General features: G+C 39.7%; 2 protein-coding genes across 3 annotated transcripts in view; both read right to left on the bottom strand.

Annotated features, from left to right (window-relative positions):
• LOC101083402 (melanoma-associated antigen B3) overlaps nt 1–19,960 on the bottom strand; it is a 135,858-nt gene extending 115,898 nt beyond the window's left edge. The window contains exon 1 of one of the 2 annotated variants that reach the window (XM_023249163.2): nt 19,908–19,960. The gene's annotated coding sequence lies outside the window, so the exon portion shown is untranslated. The remainder of the gene's footprint in view (nt 1–19,907) is intronic. The other variant, XM_023249164.2, reaches the window with a different exon arrangement.
• Nucleotides 1–19,960, bottom strand: part of LOC109496467 (melanoma-associated antigen B2-like) — a 120,855-nt gene extending 100,895 nt beyond the window's left edge. Inside the window, exon 1 of the mRNA XM_023249165.2 lies at nt 19,908–19,960. The gene's annotated coding sequence lies outside the window, so the exon portion shown is untranslated. The remainder of the gene's footprint in view (nt 1–19,907) is intronic.
• Nucleotides 19,961–26,002: the final 6,042 nt, after the last annotated feature.

The raw sequence follows: 26,002 nt of genomic DNA, 5'->3' as shown, positions 1-26,002 counted from the left end.
TCTGACCAACATCACCCCATTTCCCCTCCCTCCAGGCCACTAGAAACCACCAGTCTATTCTCTGCTTTTGTAAATTTGACTACTTTAGCTTCCACATATAATTGAGATCATGCAGTATTTGTGTCAGAGTGACTTAGTATAGTGTCTGCCACATTCGTCCACGTTGCTGCAAATGGCAGTATTTCCTTCTTCTTAAAGGCTGAATAATATTCAATTGTGTACCTCAAATTTGCTTTATTTTTATCAATGCTACACTGTATGTTAACTAACTAGAATTTTTAAATTCTGGTAAAATTAAAATACAGTGTCACATTATGTGTGTACTTTCTCTTTATCCATTCAGCCACTGATACATATTTAGATTGTTTTGATGTCGGGACTATCACGAATAATGCTGCAATGAACATGAGAGCGCATGTCTGAGATACCAATTTCAACTCCTTTGGAAATATACATAGAAATGGGATCGCTGGATCATACACTAGTCTTTTTTAAATTTTTTGAAAAACCTCGTTTTCTACAGCGGCTACACCATTTTACATTCCCATCAGTAGCGTACACAGATTCCAATTTCTCCGTATCTTGGTCAACGCTTATCTCTTGTTTTTCTTAATAACACCCATCCTAACGGGTATGAGATGATATCTCAATGCAATCTTATTTGCACATCCCCTTATGATTAGTGACGTTGAACATTCGTTCACACATCTGTTGACCCTTTGTACTCTTTTTGGAAGAATAATTATTTCTAAGGTCTAAAACTTCTTGAAACTCCGTGACTTCAGTTATGTTATCTATTAACACCTCCACTTTTAAGAAAACGAATCTGCCCAGTATTCATTAGAACAACCTTGAATAAGTAGGCCAACCATACCATCACTCATCTTAAAAATATTAGTTTTTAGAAATAACACATGCTTGCTGTTAGGTGCCTTTCTGGCTGCTAATATTGTTTACTTAATAAAACCCATCATGAATGATGGGTACAGCATCCAAGTGCAGGTTAGCAAGACTAGGATATGAGGATCACGGAAACCAGTACCAATATGTTAGACTTCCATTTATTTCATCAAAATAAGCATTTCTTCCTCACATCAGTGTTTAACACAGCAGGACTGTCTTTCATTTCATGAACGTGGAGGGGCTGTATCATTGATTTTGAGGAAGTGCTATCATAAAGTTAGTTAAGAAGGATTCTGTGATTGGGGTTTCATCTCCAGATAAACAAGTCCATCTTCTGAAATGTCATACCTGATTGCTTTAGATTTTGTTTCTTTTGTTTCTCTTGCTGTTTCACAAACATTTTTGCAGCTCTAAGAAAAATCAATTACAATAGGCCTCTAAGGTTTTCTGTTTTTGCTTTCACTAGGGAAAAGCTGATTATTTACGATTTCAGAAAGTAGGTTCAACATTGATCTTCAAACCTTAATATAGTTATTTGTATTGATAAAAAAGTAAATGCAAAGCAATTCCAGGCACCATAAAATGCTTTGCCACAGGAATTCTTTTAGGAAGACATGGAGGCCCAAGCATGCAATGCATATGCATGATAATAATTACTAGGGATGCTTAGTCCCCGTGTATAATGCTTTCACTGAAAACCCAATCCTTCAATGACCATCCTTTAACTTCAATGTGGTAAGGAGGTCGGGCAATAAATAATACATACTAACGTAAGAAAGACATTGGCTACCATTAGTGAGCAAACCAGAGGAAAAGACTGACCACAATTAGACAAAAACCTGGCAAATAAAAGTAGTCACGTTTGATTCTGTTCTTTAAAAATTATCCAGTCTTTAGTTTAAGACAATTGGCAGGAAATGCAAATTCAGAGAATCTAGGGATTATATCAGTTCTCAACACTGTTTAGTTCAAGAGGCAGAAAAAAACTCCTCAGCACAATGTTTATAGCCACTGGGCCCTGATCAGTAAATTGATGATGCAGGAAATCATTTCATATTATTTTCTTTGAGAGGGCCTGCCAAATCCCAATTTTAAGCAATGCTTTTCCTGGCAGTTGAAAAAACAGAAGGGCTTTTTGCTCTGATCGTAGTTTGTTTTTTATTATGAGCTCCATCCTGCTACTGGTCACCCATCAGTAGTGCATGATGGGTACTATTACACAGTTGATACGTGTGCATGCATTTTCAGCAAGGACCAACTCATGGACAGCAACCTGAGAAAGAAGTTCTATCCGGCTACTATTTGTTGTTTGTCAATACCTGCAGGGTAGGAGAAGAGCGAGCGAGCAGACATGTCCTGAGAGATCTTAGGGCACTGCCTCAATGTATCATGTATTAAAATGGGTATGACAGAGAGTATGCAAAGCCCTTATCTGCAAGATACTTGGGGGTGCAAGTATTAAACGTATTAGGAGAGAATGTTTACTGATACTTGATTGAATGCAGTGTCCACTGAGCGCTTTCATAAATGACATGTGACTCAGTCCTAATGTTAACTGTTTTAGGAAAATAAAAATAAAGGCGCACAAATAGGTTTTAATTACACATATCTATGATTTTTCACAAAGTGAACACAAGTGTGAAAGTAGCCGCAGATCAAGAGAAAGGATGTGTCCAGCACTTCAGAGGCCACCCTCCTTCCTTTCCATCACAAAGCCCTCCCCTGCATGGTAACCAATACCCTTACTTCTAACGGTGTACATTAGTTCTGCCAGTTTTAGTATTTTACAATAGAATCACAGAACAGAGACTCTTCCGTTTTTCTTCTTTACTCGACACCATGCCTGCAAGATTCATCCGTGTTATTGAGAATGGCTTTCAACAGTTTGCTCTCAATGCTATCTAGTTTTCCATTGTAAGAATATGCCACGATGTAGAGACAAGATTTCAGTATAAATCTAACAAAAGAAATCCACTTTCTAACGAAAGAAGAAATGTAATGGGCATTAAGCATTTGCTGGTTGGAGTAGAATGTTCCCTACATGGCATTTTCTAAAGCCTAGTCTGGTTTTTGCCTTCTATTTTAAAGGTAGCAAGCAATGAATCAATATGACAATTAATCAATAAAAGAGACACAGAAAAATGGGTGGGTAGTGTTTACTTTTTAGGACAAATACTTTATATAATGTTATTTACACTAAAAATGAGGAACTGCTATTCAAAGATACAGCTCTTGTAACAGACTTCACACTCTGTGTCAATGGCAATATGTTTACATACATATACGTATATTTTTCAGGTAATATATTCCAATTACCACAATCCACTTCAAGTCACATCTACCTACAGCAACTAAATTGTTTCCTCATTACTTGCACATGTAAAGCTCTTTACTGGCTGACTGATTAAACTGACAATAGAGCAATGAAAAGTGGGCAATGAGTGCACTGAAGAGCTGGATTCTCATTAAAATACTTATGGCGTACCTACTGTATGCCAGGTACTTGAGGAGATACAAACATGCCATGGCCCAGACATTTTGTTCCATCAATCAACAACTTGAGCTCAGTGGATAATTTGTGGAGGACCATATACTAACACAATGGAAGACATGATAGGAAAAACAAATTGTGTTCCTACCCTAAGCAAACAGAAAAAGAAAATGGAAATTATGCGTATGTATACTTAACAAAAAGGATAATATAAACTCACTGTACTAAGAATACAGTGTTGTGAAACAGGGAGCCAAAGAGACTCCAATGAGACTGAGTCATTAATCAAAAGGACGTCAACAAGAAAAGCGTATTTGGGGACGGATATAAGAGCAACCATTTCGAGTAGTCTGACATACGTCCAACTTAAAGCTGGAAGGAGATCATAGGCAGGAACTAGTGCCCTGTAAAACCTTTCCTTCCTCGATTTCCCTAGACTGCAATAATTTTCCTTGCTCTTATTTCCTATAGTGCTTGAATTCTGTACCACATAATTTACGGCAGTTCTGCATTGCTTGCTAATTGTGGTGAAAATCTTGATTCCTTAAATAGATCATTATCTCCTTGAAGGCACAAAACTTTCCACGGCATTCTTTGATATTTTTCAATATCTCACAGTGTGCTGTGCCTCATCTATTTGAGTAACCAAAACTGTGATTTGGTCTTTGAGATGCAGCTTCTCTGGTTTTGCAGAGCAAAGGAAACCATGAACAAATGAAAAGGCAAACTATTGAAGGGGAGGAGATATTTATAAATGATATATCTAGTAATAGGTTGAAATCCAAAATATATAAAGAACTTATACAAGTCAATACCAAAAAACACATAATCTGATTAAAAATGGGCAGAAGACACGAACAGACTGTTTCTCTAAAGGACATACAGGTGGCCAAGAGACACATGAAAAGATGTTCAACATCACTCATCATCAGGGAAATGCAAATCAAAACCACAATGACATATCACCTCACATCTGTCAGAATGGCTAAAATCAAAAACACAAGAAATAAGTGTTGGCAAGGATATAGAGAAAAAAGGAACCCTCATGCATTGGGGATGGGAATGCAAACTGGTGCAGCCACTGTGGAAAACAGTATGGAGTTTCTACAAAAAAAATAAAAAATAGAATTACCACAGGATCCAGTAATTCCACTACTGGGTATTTACCCAAAGAAAACAGAAACAATAATTCAAAGAGATATATGCACCCCCATGTTTACTGCAGCATTATTTACAACAGCCAAGATATGGAAGCAACCCAAGTGTCCATCCATAGGTCAATAAAGATGTGGTATACAGATGTGAGATTCACATATATATACACACACACAGGTATGTGTGTGTGTGTGTGTGTGTGTGTGTGTGTATGATGAAATATTACACATCCAAAAAAGAGAATGGAATGTTGCCATTTACAACAACATGGATGTATCTAGGGGGATTTAATGCTAAGTGAAATAATTCTGAGAAAGACAAATGCCATAGGATTTCATTCATATGTGAAATTTAAGAAACAAAACAAAGAAAAAAGAGAAACAAAAAACAGACTCTTAAATACAGAGAACTGGTGGTTGCCAGAGAAGTGGGGGTTGGATGTAATAGGCGAAGGGATCAAGAGTACACTTACTGCAATGAGCACTGAGTAACGTATGGAATTGTTGTACCACTATATTCTACACCTAAAACTATTGTAGGCTAATTACACTGGAATTTTAAAAATAGGATAAATAAAAAACAATGAAGTAATTGTAAAAAAAAAAAAAAAAGATGCTTCTTAGGGCATCTGGGTGGCTCAGACTAAGCATCCCATTCTTGATTTTGGCTTAGGTTATGATCTCACGATTCCATGAGTTCGAGCCCCCACATCACAGTTGGCACTGACCCTGCAGAGCCTGCTTGGGATTCTCTCTCTCTCTGCCACTCCCCTACTCTCTCACTCTCTCGCTTTCTCTCTCTCAAGGATAAATTAAAAAAAAAAAAACTTTTTAAAAAGATGCTTATTTCCCTTAGAAATGGGCCTGCTTTAATTCTACTCTCCTAAAACCACCACATTAAAGAAGCTGTGATGTAAATGTGGGGATATACAAAAGGTCTTAATCTCAACCCTGCTAAAGTGATGTTAATGACCAAATTTAAAGCATCTTTGGGGGGTCATTTAACAAGGAAGGGTAATGAATCTCACCTTAGATGCAATACTGTATCCTACGTGATAAATCACGAATTATCAGGAAAATGCAAATCAAAACCACAATGAGATACCACCCCAGACCAGTGAGAACGGCTAGTGTCAAAAAGTAAGAAAAACAAGTGTTGGCGGGGTTGCAGAGAGAAGGCAAGCCTCGTGCACTGTCGAAAACTAAAAATAGGAGTACAACAGGATCTGGTAATTCCACTTCTGGGTATTTGTCCTGGTGTGGGGGGGGAACAAAAATCTAACCTAACCGTCTACTGATAGATGACTGGATAAAGATGCATATTCATTGTATATATACATAATGGAATATTACTCAGCCATGAAGAAGAATGAAATCTTGTCATTTGTGACAACATAGATGGACCTAGAGTGTATTATGCTAGGGGAATTAAGTCAGACAAAGAAACACAGCTATCACATGATTTCACTTATATGTGGAATCTAAAAGACAAACACAAAAAGAAACAGACTCTAAAGTATAGGGAACAAAACTAACAGTGGCCAGAAAACAGGGGGATGTTTTAGGAAAAATAGGAAGGGGATGAAGAGGTACAAATTTCCATTTATAAAATGAGTAAGTCATGGGGGTGAAAGGTACAGCATAGGGCATATAGTCAATATAATATTGTAATGACTTTATATGGTGACAGATGGTAACTACACTTACGGTTGAGCATTTTGTAACATGTAATTGCTGAATTGGTAGGTTATTTACTTGAAACTAATATGCCAACCATACTTCAGTTTAAAACCTTAAAAAGATAAAGCAATGGGTTAAGTTTTTTATTAGAAGAGCACTGAAAATTTGGTCATGAATTGAGTTTCAATCCTATCGCTCCATGTGCATTTAGAGCTTAAGCAAATTACTTAACTTTCCTACGGTTCAGATTTTTACCTGGAAGAATATATCTGCTGCTGTTATTGCATAGGATAATCATGAAAAACCACCAGAAATAACGTATTTGAAACATTTTTGTAAATCTTAAACCAATACAAAAATGTGAGGCTTTTTTTTTAAAGCTTATTTTTGTTCTTATTTCTGCCTTCAGATTTTTCCAGCCAGACATACATCTGTTAAAATTATTCTATTTTTGGAGGATATATTTATTTATGGGTTATAGGGAATCAACTTTTCATAGTGAGAAAGATGTTAATTATCACAGGTATAGAAATCATTCAAGTAGTCTAGCCTTTTATTAGTAACTAATCATTCTATATCTAAAATGCAGTTTTAAAATGTTATACTGAGAAAAAGTTGCCCCTTTCTTCACTGCTTTTAATGCACTTGTATACATAATTTCACATTTTTAACTTGTTTGCCAAGAAAAATGTATCTTCACCATTTTAATGGAGTAGAAAAAGTAAAGTGACTTTGAATTTTCAGTTGGTACCATTTGCCTCCAAAAGTGAATCTGCAAACATCAGTAGTTCTGACTCTATGTAATGTATTACCCTTAATTGACAATGACATTCTACAAAAGAATTTTATAGTTTCATGACTTCCTTTGATTCCCTGAAAATGAAAATAAGAATTTTCAATTGCTTCTCACAACAGGGCAGAGTTTGGAGTTCTAATCCAGACAAGTTAACTGCCTACCAAAGTTAAAAATCAACAGTCTTTGAGGGAACATAACAGAATCCAGAGTCTGTACATCCTAGTATTCATAATGCCCAGGGTACGAGACATGAAGAAACCGAAAAATATGACCCATACTGGAGAGAAAAGGCAGTCGATACAGACTGACCACAAGACCAGATACTATACTTATCAGGGATTTTAATTGGCTCTCCTATTTAAAATCTGATTCAGTAATTTAAATTCTGAGTTTTCAAGAATTTGTGTGGGTGTCTCATTTCCCAGTTTCTTTCAGTCCATTATGCAGCTTCTTGGGAAATCAATTTTAGGTTTTCCTAAAGACAAGTAAGTTTTAACCATACAGTATTTCACTCTGAACACGGTTTACATTCTTCTGATTGCTCTTAAGATGTTTTCTGGTTTTGGCAACTTGGAATTGGAGGGATTATGATGATTCTTTGAGCAACTGTGTCTAAACTTGAAAACAAGCTATCATCCCCCTATATCAAAGTATAGGGAGCTTACGTGTGTGTGTGTGTGTGTGTGTGTGTGTGTGTGTATGTATGTGCACAGGCGTGTGCGCAAAAGTCCCCAAGTGAAGAGGTGAGCCTGTTTCTATTTTTTCTGAAATGCTACCAAATACAGCTTGTAACTTCAGAGGACTAGCTTCCTCTGCAGGTGACCTGTAGGCTTCATAGGTCTGTGTAAACAGTTTAATCGTTAAAGTGAATTCATGACATTCTTCAACCTTGGCAGAAAATCTCTTGGTTGGCTCCTCTCTCTTCCTTAAAATATATCTTCTCTTTATCATAAAAACATTATGGCAGCATATACAAGAATCTCCCAGGAAAACATAAAGATACAATGGAGTATGACTCAAATATTTGGGAGACACCATCAAAATACCATACAGTTGCTCCAGGATCAGCTAGAAAGACATTTTCATGGAAACCAGCAGGCCACCATGGCTCCAAAGGGCACTGCAGCTCTGCTTCAGATTGCCAGTATCCTGTACGCCACATCTGACCACACAGAATCTTGTCGAACGTTCTGCTTCTAAGCCAAATAAGTGCCTGGCAAAGAAGACAGAATATCGGTGGGGCCAGGAGGAAGGGGAGACCGGCTACATTCTGTGAAATGGTACTCATACAGTCTAATTTTTCTCGGTTCACTACATAAATAGCATTTGGAGATGTGGAAAGGGCTGATTAAAGTCAAAGGAGTTCAGCCAATGAACTCTGGCCAGAAAACAGGCTCCACCTGGCCTTACAACAAACGCAGATCAGATCAGTCCCATACTAATATGCCTTTGCTCAAGAGTATGGCAGGGCCTAACGGTGAAGCCTACTGCAGTAGAGTATTAGTGTGCCCACATGACAGGGTGAGGCTCATTCTGTTGATGTGAAGTCTCTTTCTGCAACGTGGAAGCCTGACTCTGCTTACCAAGGTCACAGGGATCATCTCCCTCCCTGAAGATTCCATCCCTCATTTGTCTCTGGTGAGTGCAGGGAAGGCAGAGTAATGGGAGAAAATAGTAACTCACCAACAGTAGGAACTAAGAGACCTGGTTTTCAATTGTAAGAATTCAGAAGATGTCATTTGGAACTGGCAATACCTTAAAATTTCAAGGATTTTCTGTGGAGCCAGTGTGTCCCTGTTCAGTCCAAGTGTCCTGGAAAGGAATGACTCTCCTCTCATGCTGACTCAGTAATCCAGGCTCTTTCCCTCACATGGCCCTGCTATCTGCAGCACGTGCTTCCCAAGGTTGCCCTAGGACAATCTCCAATCCACTGAGTCATCTTCAGGAGCGTGGTCATCTTCTAAAAAAAGGAGACGGCCCTTCTTCCAGCTAAATTTGTCACCTATATTTCTTTAAACTACACCTCCTTCTCTGAGTATCTCTCTGGCAGACTTAGACTCAGAGCCTCCTTGTCCAACACTGAGAATTACCATGAGTGACTCACCCCTCAATACTTTGATCACGAGGAAACAAAACATTTGTCAGCCAAATCCCATCTGGGGTCTTAGAGGGTGCCAAGGTTTGGGCCTCATGTCCCCCCGTGCATGTGGAGAATGCAGGCTTCTGACCAGGGGGAGGAGGTGAGCAAACGCCTGACGAAGTGGCATTTTTTTCACCTTTTCTTATTTATTTATTTTTTATTCAAAAAGGGAACTGTAATTTTAGGGTTTGTAACCTATTCCAGAAAATAAAGAATTCAGTCGTGGGAATTTTTAAAAACGGAGACAGAGATAATGGAGAGGGTTTTAGACAGAAGTCTTTAGGTTTTAAGTCACAGATACACAACTGGAAGCAGCTTAAGTCAAAGTAAGGATTGAGGTACAAACAGTGTGGGGGGTGCACAGAATGGGAGAACTGTAGGGGTCCTGGCACCCCTTGGAACCTCGAGAGAGAAGCAGGGATTCACTCCTCCCAAGAGTCCTTTCTGTTTGTCTCCTGTTCCTGATTCCAGGACGTGGGGAGGCGTCTGGGTATCTGTGGGCTGGCTCTACGTTTTCCGGTTTCTCTATGTGGCAGGAACATGGCTGCCAGCAACTCCAGCAGACAAGGAATTTAAATCAGCTATTACAGCTATGATGGAAGTCATAAAAAAGTTTTTATGAAGGTTCTCCTAAGGAGGCCACCACATCTATGGGAAGATGTCAGGTATCTCTGCAAGTGCCTCCGTCTGCCTGAGTTACGTCTTGTTGGAGAATCTGAGACACTCATAGGACTACATCACTAGTAGAAGCCATAGAATTTATCAAAGGATTCTGCTGAAACCACCAACACGTACAGTTCTATTCCTGAAAGGGGTATATGTCAAGGGAAATCTACAGCCGCTGCCCGAGGGACTCCTAAAGGCCATCTCTGGTGTCAGCAACTGTGAAGTGACCTCGCTTCACATTTCTGGAATGCTTATCCCCGTATCTGTGGCAAGCTGGTGTGGGGATTCTGTGGTCACAGAGTGGCACATATAGAAAGTCCGAAGAACACATGTGGTTCACTGATAACACAATGGAATAAGGAGTCTGCCTGCGGAGAGATTACTAATAGGTCAATGAAAGCAGTTACAGCCAGTCCATGGGTTTGCTCTCGGAGATAAGAACAATCACTTAGACTTAAATCAGCTCAGTGACCTGGCATGTCCTCCATACCACTGACTCAGGCATCTATCAGACACCTGATCACATGTGTGTTCAATGCAAACCTGTTCAATTTTCAGTAAGGTTCAAAGAGTATGTTTGATAATCCAGCGTTCAAGATAGTGCCTGGCAAAATGGTAGTCACCAAGTATCTGTGGGATGAATAAACAAATCCTCAAGGGAATGTTGTGTCAGAGTAAAGACATAATAATGGTGACAATAATGGTATGAACATTTATCAAGTGCTTACTTTGTGCCAAGCACTGAGCTAGGCAACTGATGAATTATCTCATTTGATTCTCCCAACACACCCATGAGCTAGGTTCTATTACTGTCCCCATTTAATATATGAGGAAAGCAAGGCAGAGAGAATTTATAGATATGTATAACATGTAATTTATTCATACATTTGACTACTTGGTCCACTAGAGTTGAATAAAAATCAAAGACATACATTCCAATCACTGCACCAAAGGTCATGCATGGGCCACACCCAAGAAGGGACTTCCCAGATAGCCATTCCACTAGGTAACAGTGGCATCCCTTAAGATTGTGCACAGTGACTAGAAAGACTCATGAAGAAAATGCATGAGGGGCGCCTGGGTGGCTTAGTTGGTTAAGCATCTGACTTTGCCTCAGGTCATGATGTCACGGTTCATGGGTTCAAGCCCCGCATTGGGCTCTGTGCGGACAGCTCAGAGCCTGGAACCTGCTTTGGATTCTGTGCGTCCCTCTATCTCTGCCCCTCCCCCACTAGTGCTTGCTCGCTCGCTCTCTCTCTCTCTCTCTCTAAAAAATAAACATTAAAAATTTAAAAAAAAAGAAAAAGAAAATGTATGAACACACAGACATATTCTCTCCCTCCCTCCCTCTCTCTCCAAATGCTAAACCAGAGAACAAGTTAATATTACATCACTGGGCTGAAAGCTGCTGGAGGATTGGGGTGCTAGTGAGATGCAAGGAATTTTTTTTAATGCCAGTAGAAACTCCCATAAAGAATGCTTTTGAAGCAGAAATGAAATGACACGTTCCCACAAAGGCACTGACAAGAACATAAACCAAACGGCTGAGTCACACACTGCAAATTCCAGCTGCAGTTCTGAATCAAAAGGCAGATTTCTAGTACAAAAACCAAAGAAATGTTGGGAAAATATAGGTCTTTTCTGTCACATCCAATGGCAACTTCAATCAGCAGAAATGTCACAATTAGCCATGGAATCGAGTACAGAAGGTTAAACTGTTGCCAAGTGAGCACCCAAGGTCCTTACGGGCACATTTTATAAAGAGAATGCAAACACTGAAAAGAAGCTCAGCGACAGAAAGAGTGGAGACCTGAAGTTACTTATTGACTTGAATAGTCTATACCACAGAGATGACAGGAGATTTACACACCTGCAGGGGAATCAACACATAAGGCTTGCTGTAGTAATAAATATGACTTCAGGACATGGTTTTGCTTCTCATACAGGAAGGACTTTGAAGGCCACCGGAGTACAAACAGGAGGTATCTTTATTCAAGTTTTGTCCAGTGTGGGTAAAGATCATTCTGTATGCACTCTCACACTAATGCCAGAGAATTCTGGTCTCCCTGATTTAGCAAAACTTCATAGTTTCATAGATTACTCTATATCAAAGGCCAACAAATATTTTCCTGTAAAGGGACAGAGAGTAAATATCTTTGTGGGCTTTGTGGGACATGTACTATATATACTGCATATTCTGTTTCTTTTTTTAAAACAATCCTTTAAAAATGTAAAACAAAACAAAACAAAACAAAACAACAAACAAACCAAAAACACCTTCTTAGCTCAAGAACCATACAAAAACAGGCTGTTGGCTGGATTGGTCCTTGGGCCATACTTTGCCAGTCCCTTACTAAATAAATCACTGAGAAAGTGGATGTGTGGGTGAGAAACGTACGATGAGGTATGTACATAATTTAATACACACACACACTTTCACATACATGTTAGGTACATGAAACTGTTCTTTTTCCCATTAGAAGATAAATTCTTCCTGTGCAAAGACTTCACTACGAGTTCTTTGAATTCTTCCCAACAGCAAGATATGAATGCTACATGCGGCAGATCTCAATAAATATGGACTGACATACTATTATAAAGAAAACAGCCTATGTTAAAAGACCACGGCCAGGGAAAGTCTTTGTTTTCCTTTTGCAATAGAAAAAATGACAGTTTTTCTTTCTATTTAACATCTAGGGATATGTGGCTTTTAATAGGCAAGTCTAAGTGTACCCGATAAAGCTTTTATCATCATCGACATCAATGACATTAGCACTACTATTTTAATGTCATAAATTATGGCTTTCAAAACACTTTCAATACATTATACCGTATCAGTGTCGACATCAGAAATACTGTGCACTTTCAGAGATGAAATTTTCACATTAAGAGAAAAAAAGCAAACAAGTTTCAGAAACTCCAGATTTCCCGATGCTAAAAATTAGTTAGAATGACAGCTCAGAATCCACCATTTATACATGAAATGTACTATTTGTCACAATAAAGAATTAGCAAAGAAATAAAAAAAATGTTTTTTCTACATGCATATCAAGGTATTAATTTGATCAAGAAGAAGGACTAAAGATTTCAGAGGAAGAAATATATATATGACCTAGAGTCTAACTTTCCATTCTATGAATCATTATTTTTGGTCATATCTTGACTACAGAATCCAGTTGGGCTTTTCTGCCTCTGGGCTTAATTTACTTATTTATTATCAGTGCACTGAAGGGCCATGCATTCTCGTCATGCATTTTTTAAAACTATTGCTGAGGCATTTTCACATTCGGTGCTATAATAAACATTTTATTATTGAACTCCAGTATGTTCTCCTTTCCTCTAAAGATACCTGAAGTTATGTATCACTAAGAATAAAAATACAGTCTTCTTGGTTTTGAAAGTTTTTATTTACTGGAGTTCAAAATGCCAGCATTATGAGATAAGCTATCATACACGATGCTGACAACAAAAGTCAATATGCACCGTCTGGTTTGGGCTCCACAATTTTTTTGTGCTATTTTTCACAGTTGGAGCATGCAGTTATCATACACTCTCCTTCAAATCACCATCTCATTCCACTTACGGCTTCAGAGGCAATTTTCAAGGTTGAGAAATGAAAAGGATGGGACACGGTGAAACAGCAACTTTGTCCCATCGTCATTGTCTCTTCATGCTGTTCTTGGCCATGCTCTGCTGCCAACTTCACCAGTGAGATTTTTTACCCAGTTCCACACTCCAGAAACCCATCTGGAGAAATCCTTCCTTCCCTCACCAAAGGTAAATGGGAATTATGTTTAGAGCATATACTTACAACCCCTTCGACAAACTAGAAGTTCTCATTTCCTTCCAAAATTACATCTCGACACCCATTCCATGATTTCAAGGTCTTTCGTAACTTGATCCTTCTCACTAGCTAAGTTAATGCATCTCCGTGAAGCAACTTGGTAAATCTTGGGAGAGCTTCTAGGTAAAATTCATTTCCAGAGAGTAGTCTCACTATTAACTTGCTGCTAATGGATATACACTAGTTGCGAATCTATGACGAGAGGAATAAAAACAAAGCAGAGTCTTTTCCCAGGGAGTCACTCGTATACTATATACCAGGTATATCTAGGTATATCCAGGATAAACATCTAGGAGATCATACCGTCTCCTGTCTCTCCTTTTTCGTTCTAAAGATGGCCCCAGTCAGGGCTTTGGATCCCTCCCAGGAGTGGTGACTTTAGATTCTTCACAGTGAAACATCCGTAAGTCCTATAATATTTTTCCCACCATGAGAGACAACTACCACATCTTCATTTTCGTTTCTCTTTGTTTTCTCTAACCAGGAAAGGGTGAAGAAGGCCTTGCCACATTTATACTAAAATAATCCTTCCACCCTGTTGGCAGGGTCACGTCACTAACACCAAAAGACTCGAGGTTTATTCTTCATTCGCCAACTTGGCTCCTGTGTTTTCCTGAGAACCCTTCTATTCCTGCACTTTTATTCCAATCTTTGAGGGCCTCGCTCCATTTCAGCCCCCATGGAACCTTCTGGTCCAATTATCTGTCACTCCCTAACACCCCCCTCCAAACTTAGTGGCATCAGACAACACTTACTATGCTTGAGATCTCATGGGTCACGAATTTGGGCAGGGACAAGTAGTTTTCATTCCACAGCGACTGGGAGCTTCGCTGGGTGGTTTGAATGGCTAGAGAGGCCAGCAACGGCCCTGTGTCTGAGGTCTCTGTTGTGGCTGCTGGCCGTGTTCCCTTGTTCTGTTCCACGTCACACCTGCTGGAGCTGGAATATCTAAGATGGCTTCTTCATTCGCATGTCTGCTGTCTGCACCGGGATGGCTGGAACGCTGAGGCTCATCAAACACCTGTCCACGTAGCCTTTTGCATGTGGTTGTTTGGACTCCTTCGCAACACAAAAGTCTTGGGGTAGTCGGATGGCGGCTAGGTTCCCCCAGAGCGTTAAGAGAGTAGAAAGGCAAGCAAAGTCGTGGCAGAAGGTATTTCCAGTACGTATAACTGACAAAGGCTCTTATCTTGAATATACAGTATTTTAAAAGCCACTAGAGATCATTAAGAAAAAGAGAGACAACCCAATAGAAACATGAGTGAGGTAAGTGAATGGGTACTTCACAAACCAGGATTACATAATAGCCAATGAAAATATCAAAGAAATTAAGACTCATGAATCATCAGCGGAATGCAATGGAAACACGATATGTTGTCATTAGTCACCCAGCAGAATGGCAAAAATGAAAAAGAATGGTAACACCAAGAGAAGGTGAGGATGCGCAGAAGCTGGAATTCTCAAATCCTGCCGTGGATAAACTGACCAGTTTTCCACCGGGCAGAGAAAACGGCCCAGCATCATATACTAAAGATGAGGATGCACGTTCCCTGTGACCCAGCAGTTTAACTCCTTGAAAATAAAAAACCGCAACTACACATGCCAACGTGGATGACTCTCACAGACATAACGCTGAGCATGAAACAATAAATGCCATAGAATTCCACTTAAATAACACCTAAGAAAACCTTCCAACTATGCTACAGTGTTTAAGAATTCATTAACAGATTGAAAAACTATGATGAAATACAAGGAAGGAATTGCCATACAGGGCAGGTTAATAGTTATCTTGGAGAGAAAGAAAGACAGTGACAGCGAGAGAAAATGAGGGTGTCCTCATTTGCAGCCATGTTCCACTTCTTGGACTAAGGAGGTGGTCACGTGGACGTTTGTTTTGGGATCAATCATTGAGCAGCGTGTCCTTGTTTTGTGCACTTTTTGGTGAGTATGCTATAGTCTGTAACTAAAAATATCAAAAATAGAATTTAAAAAATTGTTTTTGTTTTTCTCATGTTGTTTTTGTCTCGATGCTGTGCCATTTCCTTTTTTATTTTCATTGTCTTATGTGTATGGTTCTTCTGGCCAGCTAATTGCAAGGGTCCTTGCGGGCGAGGAGGGAAGGGACAGCATTCACGTACAGCTGTTTTCACCGTGCCGTCATTCTCATCAGCTGCCATAAAGCCAGGTTGCATCCTGAAAATAGGTCTCGCTTCCACGATTCTCCCCGTAGCCTCAACTGCCTGGTTTCTCTGAACTAAATGAATCTGGCAAGCAGCAGGGCCCGGGGAGGGGCGTGGGAGAGAATCCTGCCACCACCTGAACCTCCCTTACTGTGCGTTCTACCTTTTCTGAAAAAGTAGCTTTTGCCTGTCAGCATGTTTCTTGCCCTCGGTAAGTGTACTTCTTGTCTGTGATTCCTGAGAACTGCAGTATATGCAGCTACACTCCTATCAGAACATCTATCTTATACACAAGAAAGACCCAGTGGTAGATTTTGTCTTGGTTGTTCCCAGCTGAGGCATGTGAAATCCTCACCAAGAGTCCTTCCCCGGCCACTGAGAATGTATTTTCAGTTTTTATGTGGTTAATTCTGTCACAGAGACAGTTGTTACCTTGCTTTGATAAATTTTCGTCTAAGAACACAATTTATCTGACATCAACTAATTGTGAGCATAAAACAGCCAACCAAATATCCTATTTTCCCTTGCTTTGTATTGACTTGCAGGTTTCTTGTCGAAAAGCTCAATGGAGACATAGAAGAATTACATTTAGATTTGATTTTTTCTTTCTTTACAAAGAAAAACACATTCTTTAGATCCTGGTGATAGAAAAACACCAGGTGCTAAAAAGGAGTGAAGATTAAGATCTTGCTCTGCTTGGAGATTTTCTGGGTGCACATTATTGCCTATTTAGTCTATTCTGGTTCTAGGTGGACCCTAAAACAACAAGAACCTTCCATGTATATGCTGGACTGGTGGTCCATACCACCCCTTCGATTAAAACACTCTAGCGCATAAGAAGAAGAAGCTATTAGAGATGACTATTTCTACAAGAGAATATTTTTCAGAACCAGTGTTTTGTGGGAGAACACCTACGCGCTGGTAGGAGTGCAGGCTTCCTTAACAGTGAAGCTGTGGCACTTCCAAAAATGGTTTTAACAAACAGTTTCTTTTCAACTTGCTTGTCTGTAGTGATTTTAACCAGTTCCACCAAACCAGGTAATTAAGATGTGATACTCCTCTCTACAGTGACCTCAACTTGTCCTATATATTAGACCACAGAATTAAGAGTATGGGCTCTGGCATCAGAGTAACTGGGCTTAAATCTCAGGTCAGTCATTAACGAGTTGCTTGATGTATGATGAGTTACTTTATCTGTGAACCTCAGGTTCCTCATCCAAAAACCAAAAGAAAACAAACCTATTTTACGGATCACTGACAGTACAGTAACAATGCATGTATGTACATCTTTTACCATGGTGTCTCACACACAGTACGTACTCAATAAGTATTAACTCGTGTTATTTTGACTACTATGGCTTTATTACAAGTAACTGATTTATTGTAATGATCGGGTCCATATAACATAGTAAGGGCTATGAAATAACAGCCACGTAACCCAACATCAGTTGCTGGGTGAGAAGGGGGTCAAGGACCCTTGTGAACTAACAGGGCAGCCTGATGCAGTGTCATGGATGTTGGCAAAAGACAGGAGACTCCTGAACCAGAAACAAAGGACTTTGTTACAGCACAGCAGGCGTCACGGGCGTCATATGCATGTGAGGTCCCTCTGCTCCCTCCCAGGTCTCCTGAGGGCAATGTGGAGCACTGCAGGTGGATTCTGTGTTTGGAGAGGGCAACCCCAGAGGAGGAACCCCAGGCTTAGGAACTTCCAACCTTTTACAGAAGGTTGATAGCAAGCCTGCCCAAACTTTGCCCTGAGAAAGATGGCATCTTTACTATTCTTAAAGGCAAAGGAATCTTCTTCCCTCTTCCCTAGAGGGAGATACCATCTCTATTGTCTAAGACCGTTGGCTACACAAACTACCTTGAAAAGAGAGCCCAGAACAAAATGCACCAATGCACCTAGTGTCTATTCACAAGATGTACAGAAACGTGACAGAAACATGAAGAATTGTCCCCTAAAAAGAGAAAAACAGAGTGGGTTTGGGGAAGAAAAAGGTTTTTAAAAACAGGACAGACCATGAATAAATAGTGTAGGATGAAGTGTTTTTCTTTTAGATCCTTCTTCACTTTTTACTGATACATATTGTATGTGCACAGGAAAATGCATGAATCATAATTAGACAATTCACTCAACTTTCAAAACAGCACAACCACGTCAACAGCACCCAGACTGACAAAAGGCTAATTTCTGGCTCCCGGAAGACTCCCTTGTGCTCTCTTCTAGTCACTAAACCACTTCCCAAGGGTAACCACTAACCACCGATGAGTTTGGCCTGTTTTTCAACTTAATTTAAAGGGCATCAAAAAACATACAGTCTTTTGTGACTGGTTTTCTTCCTGACTTGTTTCTTCTACACACTACTTCAGCGGTAAGATTTATCCACACTATTGCCTTGGTTTACTGGAATTGCTATGTGATGTTCCATTATATGACGGCACTACACTTACACATTCTCCTGCGGATGAGCACTTGGACAGGCCCTGGCTTTGGATTGTAACAAATATTGCTATTCCGAACATTCTAGTACATGTCTTTTGGTGAAGACACATTTGCACTTCTGCTGGGTATAAACCTCTAAGGACAATTCTGGGCCTGAAAAGCAGGTTTGAAAGGGTCAAAATACGCTAATGCAAGGTCCTGCATTAAAATAATAAGTCCTCTTGGTTATTATTTGCCTCCAAAGAGTGCATCTGCATCAGCGTGAAACAACATGCCACTCCATGACCATGATTAAAATAAAAGAGTTTGTAGAAGCCAGTCTAAATGAGACATTCTCATCAGCCTACATACAAAGTCTTAATTAAAATACATTCACATTAAGACTCCAGCACTTTAGGGCTGCTATTCACTTTTGCTGCAAAACAAGCAAGGAGGCAGAGATAGGCTTGAGGCGTCTGGAGCGAATATACCCAAAAGTAGAACAGACAAAACAGAAATGAAAGCTAATATGGAACGAAAATACCTGTGACAGAAAGTCCCAGTCATGCTAGAAGAGAAGCCTAAGAAGAAATTGGTATGAATATATTCCATATACTTGGAATACTCAATTGGCTATGTAAGCAAATAAAATTGTGTGAAAAGAGTGAATTTACTGGTTAGGTTCACCGAGCCAAAGGAAAATAGCAGGTGGAGGCATTAATCCACTGAAGCAATTCCCCCCCAACACAAGATTCTATCTGCCAGAATATTAAAAAATAACAACAACAGGAAGTTTAAGAATTGTAGCCAAATCCAGCACTGTACAGAGACACAAAAGGCAAACGAGAAAGTCATAAGGGATAGAAACCAGGCCAGGTCTCTAAGGTAACTTTTCAAAAAAAAAAAAAAAAAAAAACATGAACTACACACATTATAGGAAAAATGCAAGATACTAACATTTGAGGACAAAAGTAATGCCACTTGCAAAATACACTGAAAAGTTCTACAAAGACATTCTATAGTTATACCAGCTATGAGGAGACTCACATCTCCTTCCCCCCTCCAAAAAAAGGAGAGAAAACTGGTAAGAGTTCATGAAATATCTAGAACAAATGGATCATACTGATGAAATTGACCAGGGAATGCAAGGAATCTATCTATTCAGGTATTTTCTTTTTTAAGTTTTAATGTCTCCTCACTGCCTCATCACATTTCTGTTTCTCTTTTGCAAAGACATGGGAGGAAATTTTAAAAATATATACAGAAAAGAAATAATTTAAGCACAACGAAGTTGTGCAGCAGTGAGAAGGCTCCTCCCAGATGGGGGAGGCTTGTTCAAGCATATACATGAGCTGCTGTGGAGGACAGAGAGACCACACATGACCGTTCCCTCTGCAGCATGGGAACAATTACAGTAGTCCACCGTCATCCATGGGGGGACTGTCAGGGGGTGCCTGAAACCATGGATAGTACCAAGCCCTGTATATACTTTGTTTTTTTCCTTCCCATATATACCTAGGATACAGTTTAATTTATAAATTAGGCATAGGAGATTAGCAACTGATAATAGAACAATTATAGCATAATGTAATAAAATATCTGAATGTAATTAAGCGTACTATACTCACCTTTCTTATTGTCCCGATGTGAGATGATACAACACCTATGTGGTGAGATGAAGTGAGCCGAATGACACAGGCATTGTGACATTAGGCTACTACTGACCTTCGCACAACTCATCAGAAGGAGGATCACTTGCTTCAGGACCATGCTTGACCCCGGGCACCTACAACAGCAAGAAGAGAACCGCAGATAAGGGGGAGACTACTGTACTGCATCAGGGAGTGGGGCATTCTTCAGGGTAGTCTCACCGAGAACTCTTAAAGAATCACGGGCTTTAATTTTTTAATTTGTATGTAATTTATAGCTACCAAAAGTACTTTAAGTTTGCTCTAAAGTAATGGTTTTCAAAGTGTGGTTCCCAGACCCGCAGTATTGGCATCATCATTGGAATTTGTTAGAAATGCAAATAAATCATTGGTTGGGGCCCAGCAGAGTTTTAGTAAGACCTCCAAGTGATTCTGATTCCGGCTAAAATTTGAGAATCACTGCTCTAAAGCATTTAAAAATTCAGAAGAATGAGTAAAAGCACAAGCATCCATTCACCAATAACCCCATCTCTGAATGTAAACTTGTTGTGGAGGAGAACCTAAAGCTTTTCCTAGGATTTACATCCACATCTTTTTCAGTCATGTCAACCTAAAACTGTCAGGAGGCAATAATTAAGCAAAGCATGTATGTGGGGTCAAAATTGCCATTTGAGGTACACAGATTTGGGCAGCAACTCACTAGGTGTCCCAGTAGGTAGCAAAAGCCCAGGATTTTTCAAGACAAAAAGGGAATGTTTGTTTATATTGGTTACAAAGAATTTTGCTTGCTGGCAGCAGAAAACTAATCTTGGCTAAACATAACCGGTTGCTAAGGCTATCACTAAGCAAATGTCTTTTACTGTAGCAAGTTGCAGGTGTCTGTGCAGAGTCCTTGGAGTATTTGTGGTTTGGCTCATTGAAAAGTTCATGGATCCACCTGGTGAGGACACGCATAAGGCCCAGCTCCATTTTAAAACCCTTGACCTAAGTGACCCCATTTCATTTCACCTTTCACACTCTTGGTATCTCTGGTTGGCCCCACCTTTCCTTTCATTCTGCTAGATATAGGGTCTCATAAACGGTAAAACTCTTTAAGGTTCAGAGTCTTGTTCTTGGAATATCAGAAGTCTAATTCTAGCATAAACTAAAGATGGTAACTCAGAGAGAACCCTCTTTGACTCAAGCGTAGATTAGACTGTGTAGGCTGAAGGCAGAGCAGAGCCACAGGGGAAGTGGTAAGAGTTCATAGGCTAGTGAGACATGAAAAAGGATCCTGAGCCCTCATCTCCCACCCCAGCTCCCAACCAAGCCCCTGACTCAGGGGGAGTAGTATGGAGAAGCTCCTGGTTTTGTGGTGGGGGTTAGGCGGGTGTGCGGGAGCAAAAGAGTTACCTCCATTCTTGGTCTATGCATTGGGCTTATGACAGTTTCATAGGATTCCCTGTGCCATTCTGTGGTACTGTGATAGAACGGCCCACGCTCTTGAGTGGAGTCTAGAAGCTGATTTTCCTAGAGTGGGGTAAGAGGTCAGAATGTTCCCCATGTGCAGGACAGTGGCACAGACAAGGCATGAAGAGGGCATCACTGTCAGGAATGAGGCAAGACGCACAGACCTAAGACACCTGGAACATATAAAGCCCAGGGAAAGTGTGTGGTCACTTACTGCGGTAAGAATACTTGACCTGAGATATATTCTTGTAACAACGTGATCTGGCAATCCCACTTTTGGGTATTTATCCAAAAGAAAGGACATCAGGATCTCAAAGAGACAGCTACACTCCTGTGTTCATTATAGCACTATTCACAAGAGCCAAGATAACTTAGATTATGATTATCAATGTGATTATGAGTGGACAACTTTGGAATATTAAAGACCTGGACAAAAAGAAAATGTGATATGAACATACGATAGAATATACTCAGCCTTGAAAAATATGGAAATTCTGCGATGTTTCCAAGAATATGGATGGTCCTTGAGGACATTATGCTAAGGGAAATAAGCCAGTCACAGAAAGACAAATACTATGTAATTCCCCTTACATGGGCTATCTAAGTAGTTGAATTCATAGACTCACAGAGTGGAATGGTCATTGCCAGGAGCTGAGGGGAGGGGGATATCAGAGTAGAAGAACACTTTAAAACTGGTAAGATAAATTCCTCCCTGATTTTTTCCCCCAACCATCCTTTGGCCACTATGTTTCCAACTATGCACACGAACATGAAATTCAGTTTGTCATGCATTATTAAATATCTTAAGATTATTGTCTGGTATTGAGTCCATGAATTAATTTGATACATTTCTGATGTATGTCGGAAGATTATTTTTTAATTGACATGTTATATTAGTTTCAGGTGTACAACATAATGATTGGATATCTGTATATATTGTGAAATGCTCACCAGGATAAGTCGACTTAATATCCATCACCACACAGAGTTACAATGTTTTCCTGTGATGAGAACTTTTAAGATCTACTCTTTTAGCAACTTCCAAATATACAATACGGTACTATGAACTAGAGTCACCATGCCATGCATTATATTCCCAGGACTTATTTAAAAGTGGAACTGTATACCTTTTGACAACCTTCACCCATTTCTCCCACCCTCCACCCTCCCTGCCTGTGGCAGCCACCAATCTATTCTCTGTACAACTGATACATTTTTAACATTCACTCTCAAATCCATCATCACAGTACAACTCTTAGATTTTCTTTTATGGCCTTCAGTATTCTTTCCTAAAACAGATCTTTCTTACACTTCTTCTTAAACATATTAATGGGAGGTTTTTTTCTTTTTATTTTAGGGAGAATGCATGAGAGTGGGGGAGAGGGGCAGAGGGAGAGACAGAATCTTAACCAGGCTCCATGCTCATCGTGGAACTCAAGCCGGGGCTTGATCTCACAATTGAGACATCATGACCTGAGCTGAAATCAAGAGTCAGATGCTTAACTGACTGAGGCACTCAGGCACCCCCATAAGAGATTTTTAAAAATCATCCTTGTTGCTACTGTGAGTGGGGTATTCTTTTTATAGAGATTTCTGTTGTTCATCCAGGAAATATTTATTGATGGGTGGTACAGGTCCCTTGCATTTTAAAGTGGTTATTTCTGATGCACAGCAAAGCTTTAAGGATTTAGGTATTGTTACTGTACATGTGGCCACTTTTATGGGTTTCCTGATTAGTTTTATAATTTTTGTGGTTGGTTCTCTTGGATTCATATTGTCTGCAAATTACAATTTTTTTTATTTTCCTAATATTTTTTATGACTTCTTACATTTTAATGTCCTATTACACTGGCTAGGCTTTCCAGAACACTGTTGTAGACATAATGAGCATTCTTGTCTTCTTCCTACCAATAATGAGAATGTTGCTCAAGTTTCCCTATTAACTATGATGTTCACTATACATTTCTGGTAGGTGCTCTCAAGTTAAGAAATTTATAATAATAGGATTGTTAAGAGTTTTTATTAGGAAAAGTTTTTGGGATGTGGCAGCTACCCAATTTAAAGATTCTGGGATGAATCTTTAATATTCTTACACTTTAGTATTTCTTGCACAAAAATTGTATTGAGCACTTCCACATTTATTTCCATGAGATTAGCTTAGAAGGTTTTATAAGATTTGGATATCAGGGTTGTGCTAGCCTGGTAGAATGCATGGAAGAAGTCTTCCATCATTTTTTATGCTCTCAAAAATTTAAGTAGAAAAAAATACTTTCTGTTCTTGAGTTTTGTAGAACTGACCCACGAAACTAAGTGGGCCCATTACCTTTAGAAGGGTGGTTATTCATATGACTTTCTTAGTATTTTACAGTCATGTATCTGTTCTGTCTCCTTGTCTTCTTCAGTCAGGTGTTGGTAATTTACATTTTTCTAGGAAATGATCCATTTTATCGGAAAGGAGCAGGAAGCTTAGCTTAGAATCCCCATGATTTCCAGTATCATTAATAATTTTTGAGGTACCTGGGTGGCTGAGTCAGTTAAGCATCCGAGTCTTGGGTTTGGCTCAGTCCATGGTCTCAGGGTTTGATTCAAGCCCCATGTAAGGGCTCCATACTAGCGCAGAACCTGCTTGGGATTCTTTCTCCCTCTCTATCTGCCCTTCCTTCCCCCCTCCCCTGCATGAAGGCGCTCTCTTTCTCGAAATAAATGGATAAACTTAAAAAAAAAAACAAACCAGAATTTTTCTGGGCCTGAAAAACTTTAGAGTGTTTTACTCTCAGACCTAAGTAACTTATATTTTTTCTTTGTCCATCTCACATTTTTCCTTGGTCTGTTTTTGAGGGCCAGAAGTTTGCCAGGTTCTGCTGTATGCCTTTCTCCAGCCACAGTTCACTCTGTAACCATCAATACCCTCCTCAACTGTTTGGCGTTGCCTTTACTCTTCTTGCTCTTGCTCCTCTATCAGTCAATGTTTCAGAAATTCCTCCACATTTCGGACCACTTTTGTCCGTCTTTTTTTCCCCCCAGCACTGGACACCAGTGTTCCTCAAACTCTAAGGTGCATACAAGCACCCGAAGATCTTGTTAAAATGCAGATTCTGACTGAGAGGAGCAGGGTGGGCCTGAGATTCTGCATTTCTAACAATTCCCAGATGCTGCTGCTGCTGGCCCTTGGACCACACTGTGAGCAGCCAGGCTGTAGCCCTTGCTGAGGGAAGCAAAAGAAGCCTTGAAGGTTTCCTGGTGCAACTGTCTCAATTAAGAATTTAAAAAACATATTCATAGGGGTTAAAAGCCACCTTTTAGGCCCTGGCAGATAAAGTCAGTGAAATGAATGTATACCCCGTTCAGATGTAAGGACTTCTCGGTTCAACCATGCACTATACATCTCAGCACAGGGAACAGTTTTGTTCAGCCACTACTTCCAAAGAAAACAGCAAGTTTGGTCTTTGTGTCTCTACCCTGGCAAAGTCAAGAGGTCAGCCCCATGCGGAAGTGACAGTCTAGCTGGTGCTTTTTGAAAAGACCTAAGACTACCGTCGCCGCCCTCCAGGCTCTTCACCATTCTCACAGTGAATCCTGCGCCCCAGCCCCCCTCCCCCGTCGCCAAAAAATCTCTCAATTTATTTCTACACTACTGTACCATGACTGCACCACCACATAATGTGTACATGCTCCCATGCCCAGCAAATAGTAGGGGCCAAATATTTGTTGAAAATGTAAGGGTGAATTGAAAAAATGAAATTCCCCTTATTGCCAAAAGGCAAAGATACCTCTTTCCCCTCTCCCTTACCAGGAGGAACCTAGAATTTGTGAATCCTTCCTCTAACTCTTTGGTATGTATGCAAATCTTTGCAAAAGCTAGGTAAGCCCATTGTTAGCTTTGCAACTCAGGAGTGTCTTTCTTAAGGGTCTGAGGACCATCTCTTTGAAATGTAAACATGAAGGAAGACAGAGCCCCCCTATTTTTCTGTCACCTGGGGAATCTAGCCTAGCTGCCTTTCTCTGAGCGGTAAACTATTTGCTTCTCATAGAGATAAGAAAAAATTTCCTATTCTTTCGGATAAAAGCAATTAGCAAAAACATGGCTGCCTCAATTACCAGGTGAACTTGGATGAACTATAAAAGAATGCATTGCAAGGGTGCTGTCAAGTCCTCTTACAAGAAGACAAGTGGCCACTCATGTAGAGAACATGTACCAAATAAATTTTAACTACGTGGCTTTATAAAAAGGGTGGGATGTCTTTTTGTCTATTTTTATCTGATTTCCTACAATACACATTGTCATCTGCTTTAATGCTTTTTCAATAAATCTGTTTCTTTTCTACATCTTGTGGAGAGGATTTTGGAGGTTGGCACATTTGAAACTTTCCACAAAAGTAAAAAAAAGAAGAAAAGAAAGGAGGGGAAACAAAAATAAACCAGAATACAAAGTCAACAAAGGAAAGAAGAAAGGGAGGAAGGAAGAAGGGGGCATCTACATACAAAAAAAAAATTTTAATCTATACGCAAACCTCATACCCTTTACAAAAAAACAACTCAAAATGGGTTATAGACCTAAATGTAAAACTCAAAACTATAAAACTCCTAGAAGATAACACAAGAGAAAATATAGGTGACCTCAGGTA

The sequence above is a fragment of the Felis catus genome, chromosome X, assembly GCF_018350175.1.
Source record: "Felis catus isolate Fca126 chromosome X, F.catus_Fca126_mat1.0, whole genome shotgun sequence".
NCBI classification, from domain to species: Eukaryota; Metazoa; Chordata; class Mammalia; order Carnivora; family Felidae; genus Felis; species Felis catus.
This window is presented reverse-complemented; position numbering and strand designations above follow the sequence as displayed.